This window comes from Primulina huaijiensis, chromosome 8, assembly GCF_012295235.1.
Source record: "Primulina huaijiensis isolate GDHJ02 chromosome 8, ASM1229523v2, whole genome shotgun sequence".
NCBI classification, from domain to species: Eukaryota; Viridiplantae; Streptophyta; class Magnoliopsida; order Lamiales; family Gesneriaceae; genus Primulina; species Primulina huaijiensis.
This window is the reverse complement of record NC_133313.1, coordinates 5,476,518-5,490,182: the sequence shown is the minus strand read 5'-3', so window position 1 is coordinate 5,490,182 and position 13,665 is coordinate 5,476,518.

The window sequence follows — 13,665 nt, the reverse complement described above, 5'->3', positions numbered from 1 at the left end:
CACGACCACTTCCATGTCCACGTCCACGTCCACGATTTTGTCCTCGACCAAAATCTTGTTTATAACTTTGATTTTGGTTTTCAAGTTTAAATTCATTTTTGCTTACGACATTTACTTCAGGAAATGCCGTTGAACCAGTGGGTCGTGCCTGATGATTTCTCATTAAAAGCTCATTATTCTTTTCCGCCACAAGGAGACAGGCGATTAGTTCAGAATATCTCGAAAATCCACGCACTCTATATTGTAGTTGTAGAGTTATATTCGATGCGTGAAAAGTGAAAAATGTTTTTTCAAGCATTTCCAATTCAGTAATTTCATGCCCACAAAATTTCAGTTGCGAGATTATTCGATACATCGTCGAGTTGTAATCACTGACTTTCTTAAAATCTTGGAATCTCAACGTATTCCATTCATCCCGGACGGTCGGAAGTATAATTTCCCTTATATGTTCGAATATTTCTTTGAATCCCTTCCACAAAGCCATGAGATCTTTTTCAATCAGATATTCACATTTTAATCTCTCGTCGAGATATCGACGCAAAAATATCATGGCTCTTGCCTTTTCTTGTGATGTGCATATGCCATTTTCTTTTATGGTCTCATTTAGACCTAATGACTCAAGATGCATTTCTACATCGAGAGTCCATGGCATATAATTTTTTTTTCCCGTAATATCAAGAGCAATGAATTCGAGCTTTGCCAAGTTTGACATGGTGGTACTAAAAAAAAATTACGATACATTTTATTAGTTAATGAATATTGCAATACAAAGTAATGGATAAACAACAAATACAAGCATTCGTAAAAATAAATAAAACACACGAGGAGGATATTCTCCGATAAGTACAAGATTCGTGAGTATTATAACTAAAATAATTAAAAATAACTTTGTGAAAGCCATCTTCTTTTTTCTTCAAAAATTTGATGAAGAATAATTTTAGAGAAGAAGAGAAAGTTGAAGTGATTGAATATGTTTGTGAGATCATATTTATAGAGCAAAAACTAGCCGTTTTGTTACCGTTTATGACCGTTGGTGTACAAGAAAATAAATATATGTATTTGTATAATTTTATGGTAATAATATGGTGTATATAATATTAGTAATGTTTTAAATAATTATGTATATCATATCACAATATTATAATGAGGTGTCATAAGATATTTTGTTTAAAAACCTTATAGACTTTTATACTTGTCGTATCCCTTACCGGGAGTGTGGGATGTCGTCTTAACATCCTCCCAGGATTTATAACAAGTTTTTGAAAAATTTATTTTTATTATTTATAATAACATTATATTATATATTAAATATATACACAATAAATAAATATACAATAAAATAAATATTATTACTTTTGTTACCTTTTTCTTCTGTTTTGGAGCTTGGAAAAATATGGAGGACTTTTAGAGCTTCGTGCTGATAACGTGTTGTGAAAAAGTAAAAATCGCAAACTCTCAAAATTATCACACTATACACTTTATAATATTTTTCTCTCAACTCAATTGTGATTTTCTTCACAAATGAGAGATCTATTTATAGAAAATATTTACAAATAATCCAAAAATAAATTACATCATTACCTTCATCATCACACGCAAATTTCAATATTCAACACCTAATTTTACCTAATTTTCAACATTCAAATATTCAACATTCAAATATTCAATATTAAAGTATTTAATTTCAACAAAATTGTTGAGTTGTACAATTAATTAGGCCCAATTTAATTTTTGGTGCAAACAAATGTCCGCAAGAATTGTCTGATGGACCAAAATACCTATAAATAAGGTCATATACTGTCTCGTTTCGCCCATTTGCAACAATAGAGTCAAACATTGCATTTACGAAGTTGGACTGCTTTGGGAAGAAGAGTCAGAGAAATTCACTGCCCATCAAATTTCAAATTGAGAAAGAACTTCACACTCACCTTCTGCCTCAAAATTTCCTCCAAATTTTCAGCTCAGATTTCCAATACAAGTCTCAATCTCTCCTAGAGTTCCAAGCATTCATCGGCCAAAGCCACAACTTCTCCATTCAACCTTCTTGTTAATCCTTGTGTCGTTTCCACTCTTCACTCACAACCAATCACTCTCGCTCTCTACTCCCTGCACTATAGCCAGCTCTTACGTTAGCCATGTTAATATATAAATCACTTAGATCACCATTGCGCCTTAAGGGTGTTTGTGAATTTGTCCCAATGAAATCCATAAACATTTGCAAGACCCAAACTTGTTCCAATCATGAATCCTTCTTATGCTACCATCACGCATTCGTCGTGCCTGTACCGCTGCTTCTTACATCTACATCATAGTTCTTCCACTCCGGTATGCAACCTAGTTCGCTGCCCAATTTTCAAGCACGAGTCATCACTGTCCGCCCCTACTCACGACTCCACCAATTGTCGCGAGTTCTTGCATCTCCGACTGCCGCTGTTTCTTACCTTTAAGTCACATAATTGGTTATTCCAGCCTTCGTGACTATTATTGCACACGGTGTTTCAAACTTTGATATGGTTGTGACAGATCTTCCATCTACTATTGACAAGTCCCTTACTTTTAACTTTTTAAATACTAGGATTTTTTTGATAAATATTTTCTTCTATACTCAAAACCCTCCAACATAAAAATAATATTTAAAAACTCAATTGCATAAAAATCCATAAATCATCAACCAACAAAATCGTACTTCAATTTTAAAATAATCTAACAACTAAACTTCAAAATAAAGCATAAAATCTTTAAATAAATAATCTTCAAAATACAACTAAACTTCAAAATAAAGCATAAAATCTTTAAATAAATAATCCTCAAAATCTTTGCGTAAAAACTTTAAATACTAAGTAAGTGCGGAAAATAAAGTCCATCGGGAATGTACTGCCAGACTTGATCCATTCAAGCGTCAGCGCCTCCCTCAAAATCATCATCACCTGCAACCATACAAACCTAGTGAGTCTAATGACTCAATACGTTCTAACCATACATAGCAAATAATACATTACAGGCTCATGCATTAAAATCATACTTTTATTTAAAATAAGCTAGCATAAATTTGTAAGCGTAAATAAATCATAAATCATTAAATCGTAAAGTTTTACATCATCATTTATCATTTTTGGTGAAATTTGATTCTTGAAAGTGACTAGTTATAATCGTATCACCATGTGGTCTACTGATCAGTCTTAGCTCACCATTGTACACGGGGGCAGGCATCAGCAACATTCGTCACTGGGACCAAATATGGAAATACGATTGTCGGACTCCCTCTAGGGCATTCTCCCGTAAACGGGCTCTTTCTGAGACCTTTTCTCTTACGATATCCCCAATCATATCATGTAAGGTCCAAAATACGAAAACGTAACCTAAATACATGTAAATCTAGGGAAAATAGAAAACGACTAATTAAATAGTTTTAATTGCATAAATTGAGTATGATGTGCATGTTTGCATGTATAAAATATACTTTCTACACGAATGCATGAAAACAATGTTTATAAGGTTATTCGAGAAGCGATCGAGGAACGGAGACCGGGGACCATAAAAAGAAAAATATTTTATTAAATGATTAATTTTAATTGTTTAATATATGGCCTAATTTAATTGACATTTTCGAAAATAAGAGGTTTTGAGGTATTTTTACACGTCGAGTCGTATTTTCAACCAGTGTTCGACTTTCGACTAAAATATAAATTTTTCGAGAACTCGGCTAATATTTTCACGAACTTTCCTAAACGAAATATTTTAAATATTTAATAATAGGCCTAATGGGCCTAATATACCATATTAATGGACCTAAGCTTGTACACATAATTTATTCAATAAATAAGCCAAAACCCTACTCTATACCCTCAAAACCCCACGCCCCTCACCACTCCAACACCACAAGGACTCTCTCATCAGCTTTATTGAACACACCACACGAGATTATTCAAGGGAAGTCACGGTTTTTTAAGGGAATTCATCCTAAGGTCTCATACGTCGAAGTTCTTCGCATCTCAACTTGTTTTTCGTGCGTAATACATGCAAAGGCACACCATAAATCTCTTTTTTCTCATCTATCACACAATATTACGTGTTTGAATTACTTTTGCATGGAAAACATGTTTACCTTATGATTATTTTCGTTTTTAAGCTTTGATATGTCAATAACATGTATTTTTATGGTACAAAATTTATGTTATTATTGCATGACGAGGCTGCCATGTTAGGGTGAGTTGAGAGGACGATTTTCCAGCATGTTAGAAGTCACATGAGTCATGGTTAAGGGCTGCACACGATTGGAATAGGACTTGAACAAAAATTTCATGTTATGGTGTACTAGGGTTTGGCTAAGGGGAACCACAGCTTGCAGCTCAACCAGGGCTGGACCAGGGCTCGGGCTGGGCATGGTTGGGTGTGAGGAAGAGTCCTATCATGGCTAGGACTCATGCGCCACGGCTAGGGAAGAGCCCAACCAAGATGGGACTCTTCCCATGCAACACGGGCTGCAGCTGTGCGAAAGGGGCTTCAGCGCTGGCTTAGGCTGGCGGGCAGGAGTTGGTCAGGGTCCAATGAGGGTCCAGAGGGTGAGGGCTAGGTGATGGCTCGAGGGTAGGAGTCCTAGCTGAGTTGTGAAGAGTCCTAGGGTTTAAGCAAGGGACGCGCGGCTCTTGCATTGTGCAGGGGGTTGCAGCGTGGGTTAGGGTGAGTCCAGTGGGTCCAGTAGGGTTCTTAGGTGGGCTGGTCAGGGGCTGGCTCGAGGTGGCTCGAAGAAAACGAGAGATTGCTCAAGGGAACTTGTGGGGTTCGAAAACTTGGTTTAAGGGCTTAGTGCTTGAACCGTGGGTCCACGGAGGTGGCTCATGGCTCAAAAGGGTAACTTAGGCAATAAAAAGTCTATGTTTAAAATTTGAGAAGAAAATATTAAAATTTGAATTAATTTAGGATTATAGCGCTTAACGAATTAGTAATTAGGAATTAAATCGGAAGTCTCGAATTCAAGCTAAATAAAAATGTTAAAAATTATATTTAAGCTTAAATAATTATTTGGGATGGTCTAGAGTCAACAAAAATAAGAAAAAGTCAAAATCGAGAAATTTTAAGTTCAAGGGTAAAACGATCATTTTACACCTGAAAAATGTTAGACGTCTTGGCAGTGCCTCGAATGTTGCAATTAATGTTAATATGTTGATGTTACGTGTTTATGAAATTTTATAATAAAACGTTAACGCTAAAATACGTGTTGCATGCTTGGTTTCAAAACGAAAATGAAATATGAATATGCGTAAATTTTTATAAGTGATGGAAATACGAAAAGTTGGAGGAGGTGAATTGATTGTGACTATTACGATGATTATGATGATATGTAAAGCCAAGGCTCAGTTGACGGGTGAGAGTGTCGCTGATGTCCCCGTCGCCCAGTACTGTGGTTACACGTAGATGGATCCATCGACCTTCAGCTGAAACGAAAGTCACAATTAACGATCCAAATTCAATAAAAAAGAAAACTTATACGTATATGATGAAAAAATGTATATGATGAAAGGAAAAATGTTAGGTTTTTGCATGTTCATGAAAAGTTATTTTAAGTAAAAGTATTTTCATTGTAATAGACTCACTAGGTGTGATCGATGCAGGTGAGCATGATGTTGATGTTGTTGAGGGACTTGATGGTTGATCTTGCTGGACTGAAGGTGCACGTAACACGAAGACCAGCGCTAGTTTTCCGCAATTTAAATTAAGATTATGATTTAAGTTTACATTAAAGATTTTATGACTTTTATGATGCTTTTGAGAGGTTTTTGAGAGGATATTAGAGTTATTTTTATTTTGAAATATGCTAAATTTAGGTTTGGTAAACGATTGACGATTTTAGATTTTGAATTCTTACCTTTGAATTTTCAAATATAGTTGGTTGTTTATTGTTAAATGGTGCAAAGTTATTTTAAAAATATGTATGTATATATTCGGCCGAATGAGTAAATAGAAAACAAATTTCTAGTATATTTTAAAAAAAAACGAGTAGTGGATGTTTCAGTTGGTATCAGAGCAATGTTTCTGCAAAGAGTTGTGCCACCGTCAGTGCCGGGAAGCTCGGCCGTCAAGCCTCAAATCTGTAACTTTAATTGCTTTATATGATTTTTATAATGATACCTGTATGTTTACATGGATTATACGATTACGTTACATGTTTAATAGCTCTTTGAGCATAAATGTTATATGTGCTTAAAGTTGCTCAAAAAGGGGTTAGTATATGATGCATGATTGGAAAATTTTGAATACATGTTGGTTACGTTTAGAATTTGGAAAACGTTCAGATATAATATCTCCTAGACGCACATCTAGTACCGATAGGCAAGCTGAGAATGTTGAGGATCGTCAAGGGAATGCACCCCCACTCCTAATGGGGATGCTGCTATTTGTGCACTGGAGGGCATGGCTCACTTCTTTGAGCAGCAGTTTCAGCAGGCTCCGAGACCACATCTTGATTTTAATTGATAAACATAAAAAAATTGTACATTAATGAAATGTTTTATATTATAAATTTATAGTTTTTGTTTTATTAAATGTTTAAATATTATATGTTTTATAATAAATTGTATCAAATATAAGTTAATGTGTAATTATAAGTTTTTATTATTTTTACATGTTCAATAAAACAAGAATAACATTGGCTTTGCAAATGTGATTAAGATGATTCATGGACCTGTAGAAAGTTGATTTTAATATCTACAATATTGGTGGCAAGCATGAGATAAAAATCTTCTCACAATTGGGATCAAATTAAGCAACAAATAAATTACCAAAGGAGAGGCAGTTTTACCATGCTAGAGCATTTTGATCATATCTCTCAAATTACTTGGTCAAATGGTAAAAAAAATATCACAATTCAAACAACTCAATTATCTTATCTACATGTTTTGTTTTATGTGGAAAAGCAAAATCGGATGGGAATATTTTCAAAAGTGATGTGTATGATGACATAATTTCTTGGAACACCAATGAAGACTTATGTGTAAAAAAAGTAATATTTTATTTATGGTTGTCTCCCCAAATTTGACTATAAATAGGTGTGCATTGTAATGTATTGAGATATCCATCATTTTATGTACAAACATTTGAATTCATAATATTTCTTTCTTTGTTTTTCTTTTATTTCTTCATTAATTATAATTAGCATGTTAATTTCATATTCAAAGTTTTACACTTTGAACAATGAGTAGCTAACTTCCCAAAGTTGAGATGAAAAGGTGAAACTCTTGGTATAATAATAAGGTTATTAAAAGGTAATAATCTATGTTTTATATTATTTAATAATTATTTATTGTCTATGTTATATTTATTTCTTTAAGTATTATTTATACTCTACTTATAAGTGGGAGTTTTGATTTATTGTTGCTATATGTTACACTAAATTCTTGGAACCATTTAAATGTTAGTTTGGTTTTACCAACCATTTAAAGCACCTTTGAGCTGCTTTCAACACAATAAATCAATGAGCTGCAATAGCTCGTGTTCTAAGAATGTTTACACCGATGAATTAAATCGAGTTTTATTATAAATCAAGCGAAAAATATTCGAAGTAATCCTTCATTAAGAAAAACTGATATATTTTATATACTGTGCAACTGAATAACTGAAAATTAGATGAGATAAGTTCTGGCGCATATCAGTTCAGGTATGTTAAAAACTGAACTGACGGATGCTCTAACTGATCAAATCATTTTGAAAACAATAGTTAAACAGTTAAATAACACATGATAAGTTTATGGATGTTCGGAGATTTCAACTGCTCCTACGTCACCCCTTCTACCTCCTCGGGTAGAACATGCTAGAAGACTTTGATTTATACAAACCCTTGTATAAACCCACTCAGCTTAGGACTTACTCTAATGCCTTAACTGAACTCGATCCTAGCCTAGACTGAAGGCAGCACCTTTCAGCCAACACTTGTTTACCGTCTGTGTGTCAAAGACTACATACACAAGTTTATTGTCTTTGTGCAAGACTCACTCAGCTATTCGATAAGCTCAACTCTCAGTATTTGTGAGTGATTGTGTGTGCGTGTGTGAGAACTGAACAATGAATACCACACGAAGGTGCTCTCACACACTGAGAGAAAATAGGCTTCTAAACTAATATGATATAACTTTTTAGTAATCCCTCTGGGCTTGAATGCTTCTAGTAAGCTGATATGAATTTAGCGTGCTTTTTTTCTTCACACACTTATATTCTGGATATGTTGATATTCACTGATCTTCTATTTATAAGCGGGAAACTGATCGTACAGTGAGACTCAATAATTGTATCTGTTGCAGCTTGAATGCATTCCTTGAGATTTGTGTCTCGAATTTTCCAACATCTATGCTGGAACATTTTGTCTTTAATTGTTGCTGCAACGTCCATTATTTTATCTTGATCGTACAGTTGCTTTTGTATCGTTGTGCGTAGTTGGAATCCACTTAGGTAAGCTTGTCATGATCTGCAACTGATTGATTCCTAACTGATTCCTAACTGGTCATCTGAACTGGTCTTCAGTTGGGCTGGTGAAATCAGTTGACTCGTCAGTTGAAGTGATTTCACTCTTTCAGTTGAACTGGTCAGCTGAGCTCTTCATCAGTTGAGCACTTCATCAGCTGGCTGGGATTTTGAAGGTCTTCTGCTGAACTGTCTGTCTTCTGGACAATCAGTTGAGCTGGTCTTTGATATTTCAGTTGGACTGATTCAGTTTAGGCAATCAGTTGGCACTTTCAGTTTGCGTCTTGATAGCTTCAGTTTTGACTCGATAACTGATCAGTTTGAAGTCTGATCAGTTTCAGCATCCTGCGTACTTCGATAAATCATTAGTGACAAAATAACAAGTTTTTTTTAAATCAAAATCAAGATTGCGAACATGAAATATTTCAACAAAAGTGGATGCCTTGATTTATTATATATGAATATATCATATTATTAATTTCTTGGTACCATTTAAATGTTAGTTTGGTTTTACCAACCATTTAAAGTGAGAACCTTGATTTAGTATTTACAAATATATATATAGCACAATAAATATTTGACAATATTTATAAGTTTTGGTATATATTATACACTTATAAAATAATAATATATAACATAATATAAATATGATTATTTAATATATTGGAACCATTTTATTAAGTGAATTTCAATAATGTTCATTAATATTAACCTTATTAAAATACCGAGAGTTGATCCTCTAATTTCAACTACTTAAATTAAAATTTGAACAATTAAAAAATACTAATTAAAGATTCAAACAATTAAAAGTAAAAAAACAAAAAACAAAAAAAAAAGGATATTGTAGTGGACTTGTAATTACCTTAGCTTCCCAGTGGATACGATATTTGGACTCACCGAATTATACTACTTGTGGACAACCTGCTCTTAGAAATGCAACAATCAAAGTCACATCAAGTTTTTGACGTCGTTGTCGGGGAAGTATAATTTAATTTCAAGTCTATTTAATTTTGTTTATAATTTATTATTTTTTTGAATTTTTATTGCTTTTGTGTGTTTTTCTTCTTTTACATTTGCATGAGCATTTGGTCACGTACACTTAGTGATCGACTCATTCGAAATAACCATATATTTTCACAAAACATGGCGGAAGAACCCATCCAAGAAAACGAAGATGAAACTCAATCTCAACATGATCATGATAGACAAAGAACACTTAGAGATCACACGAATCCTACACGTACTATTGCACCTTCATGTCTAGTTTTTTTCCCCTGATGCATCTCATTTCAATTTTAAGCCTCGTATTATCCAACTTTTACCCAAATTTCATGGCTTAAATTCTGAAAATCCATACATGCATTTATGAGAATTTGAAGAAGTGTACAACACATATAATGATCTAAATTGTAGCATGAATACCATTCAACTTAATCTTTTTCCTTTTTTTAAAAAAGATAAAGCTAAAACTTGGAGAGTTGTTTCTCAATTTTATGAAGGCATAACACCTAAAGATAGGCAAATGACTGAATTTATGTGTAATTGAACATTTGAAGATAAAGATCCAAACGAAGCAATTGAGTATCTCGATTCATTAGCTGAAAATACTCAAAATTGAGACACTATAAGTACAATCGAACCATCAAACAAGACTTAATCTCCCACATCTGGTGCAGGTATGTACACCCTCAAGGATGAACATGATCTCCAAGCCAGATTTATCTCTTTGACAAGAAAAGTTGAGGCGCTTGAATTGAAAAAGAATGGTAAATTAAAATCTGTTCAAGAAATTGCGTGTCACATCTGTGATATACGTGATCATTCTACAAAAGATTGTCCCACTTTGCCCTCTTTTAAAGAATGTCTCTATGAACAAGCCAATGTTTTGAACAATTTCAAAAAGTCAAATTTTGAACCATTTTCTCAAAGTTACAATCCAGGTTGGCGAAATCATCCAAATTTTAGTTGGAGGAATGATAATGCTGCGCAATTTTCACAACCACATTTCCAAAATCAACAAAATTTTCAAAATCATGTACCTTATGTTCCTCCACCTAAAAGAAATTTGGAAGATACATTGAATTCTTGCATTGCAATGCAAGAGTCTATCAATACTCAAACTGCTCAAACCATGACAGATTTGAAAGATACTCTTGCTAAATTTGCATCTGCACTTAATGGTCATGAAAAAGGTACATTTCCTTCACAACCACAGCCTAATCCCAAGGATCATCATTCACAAATTGGAACTTCTGGAACTCAGCCGATGGATCAAGTAAAATCTGTTATTACCCTTCGCAATGGTAAGGTCGTGGAAAAATTCATTCTTGAACCTTGTGAAGATGATGATAAATCAACTCCAAGGAGTAAGGAAGTGGAACCCAAAACTTGAGAAGAGGAGGTTCAACAGATGGTGTCACCACCATTCCCTCATGCAATGAAAAATACAAAAAAATCAAATTTGAATTCTGATATATATGATATTTTTAAACAAGTAAAAGTTAATATTTTTTTATTAGATGCAATAAATTAGGTACCATCATATGTCAAATTTTTGAAAGACTTGTGCACTATGAAAAGAAAATTGAATTTGAAAAAGAAAACATTTTTAGCCGAACAAGTAAGTGCAATCATTCAAAATAATGATACTTTGAAATACAAAGACCCTGGTTGTCCTACTATTTCACGTATTATTAGAGAACAAAAGATTAAAAAAAGCCTTGCTTGATCTTTTAGCTCGTGTGAATTGATTTCCATATTCAGTTTATCAAGAACTCAATCTTGGCGAGTTAAAACCTACTTCGGTAACACTTTTACTTGCCGATAGATCTGTTAAAGTGCCAAGAGGTATGGTAGAAGATGTGTTGGTCCAAGTTGATGACTCTGTATATCCTGTCGATTTCATAGTTTTAGATACACAACCTATCAAAACTTGTAATGCAATTCCTGTAATTTTGGGTCCTCCATTTTTAGCAACTTCTAATGCTCTAATAAATAGCAGGAATGGAATAATGAAATTGTCATTTGGTAACATGACCTTGGAGTTTAGTGTTTTTAATCTTTGTAAGCAACCACATGACAAAGAAGATGAAAGTGAAAATGAAAATTTTATTGAAACTCTCCTGGAAGAAAACATTCAAGAAGGAAGTACTTGTGACCAATTAGATATTTGTTCAATTGATACTGTTCAAGAAAATATTGAAATTAATCTTGATGATTTTATCAGGTATCACTCGTTACTAGGATCAGAGAAAGAATTTGAGGCAAAAAATGAGAACAAAGATGAACCACCCATATTAGAGTTGAAACCCTTACCAGAAGAATTAAAGTATTCATTCCTTGGAGAAGATGAAACATATCCGGTGGTAATTTCTTCCAAACTAGCAAGTTATCAAGAAGGTAAATTAGTTGATATGCTTAAAAGACATAAAAATGCACTTAGTTGGACAATAAAAGATCTCAAGGGCATTAATCTACTAATTTGTACTCACAAAATTCACTTAGAAAAAAATGCTAAAACATCTCAACAACCACAAAGGAGATTAAATCCACAAATGAAAGATGTTGTGAAAACTGAAGTTCTCAAACTACTAGATGTTGGAATTATCTATCCTATTTCTGATAGTAAGTGGGTAAGCCTAATACAAGTAGTTCCAAAAAAATATGGCATCATAGTGATAAAAAATGAAAAAGGTGAATTGTTAACAAGTCGAGTCCCATCTAGTTGGCGGATGTGTATTGATTATAGAAAATTAAATAACGTCACTAGAAAAGATCATTTTCCATTACCATTTTTGGATCAAATTTTAGAAAGAGTATCAGGTCATCCCTACTATTGTTTTCTTGAGGGATATTCAAGCTATTATCAAATTCTCATTTCACTCGAAGATCAAGATAAAACTAAATTCACATGTCATTTTGGAACATTTGCATTCATAAGTATGTCATATGGTTTATGCAATTCCCCAGCAACATTTCAAATATGTATGCTAAGCATTTTTAACGACATGGTTGAAAATTGTTTGGAGATTTTAATTGATGACTTAACTGTTTTTGGGAATACATTTGATAATTATCTTGAAAATTTGGAAAAAGTTTTTAAAAGATGTGAGGAAAAATGTCTTATTTTAAATTGGGAAAAATGTCATTACATGATTACTTCTGGGATTGTTTTGAGACATGTTGTATCATCTCATGAAATTGAAGTTGATAAAGCAAAAGTTGATGTCATTGCCAATTTACCCCTTCCAAAAACCATCAAAGAAATTCGCTCATTTTTGGGACATGCTGGATTCCATAGGAGGTTTATAAAGGACTTTAGTTTAATCACTAAACATATTTGTAACATCTTAACAAAAGACATTGCATTTAAGTGGACTCAAGAATGTCAAAATGATTTTGATAAAATCATTCGACATTTAACATCAGCTCCTATCATGCAACTTCCTGATTGGTCATTTACCATTTGAAATCATGTGCGACACGAGTGATTTTGCAGTCGGTGCAGTATTGGGTCAAAGAAGAAAATGTAAGCCTTATGTGATATATTATGCAAGTATAACTTTAAACAATGCTCAAATAAATTATTCCACAACTGAAAAAGAACTACATGTTATAATATTTGCATTAGATAAATTTCGTTCTTATTTCACTGGATCAACGACTATTGTTTACTGATCATTCTGCTATTAGATATTTACTGACCAACCAGGATGCAAAGCCACAACTGATACGATGGATTTTTTTGCTCCAAGAATTTGAAATTGTAATCAAAGATAAAAAAAAGAACCGAGAATGTCGTAGCTGATGATTTATCGAGACTAGTAACATGATCATCTTGTGAAATGACACCAATTGATGATAATTTTCCTGATGATTATCTATTTTCAGTCACTACTACACTTTGGTTTGCTGACATAGTAAATTTTCTTATGACAGGAAAAATGCCACCGCAATGGAGTTCCCAAGATAAAATAAAATTTTTGAATGAGGTAAAAAACTTTTATTGGGATGATCCGTATCTGTTCAGGTATTGTCCACATCAAATTTTTCGACGTTGCATACCCGACAATGAGGTAAGTAGTGTCATTAAATTTTGTCATTCAGAAGCATGTGGAGGACATTTTTCTTCAAAGAAAACGACTACAAAAATCTTGCAGTTGGATTTTATTGGCCCACTTCATTTAAAGACACCCACGAAATCTGCAAGAT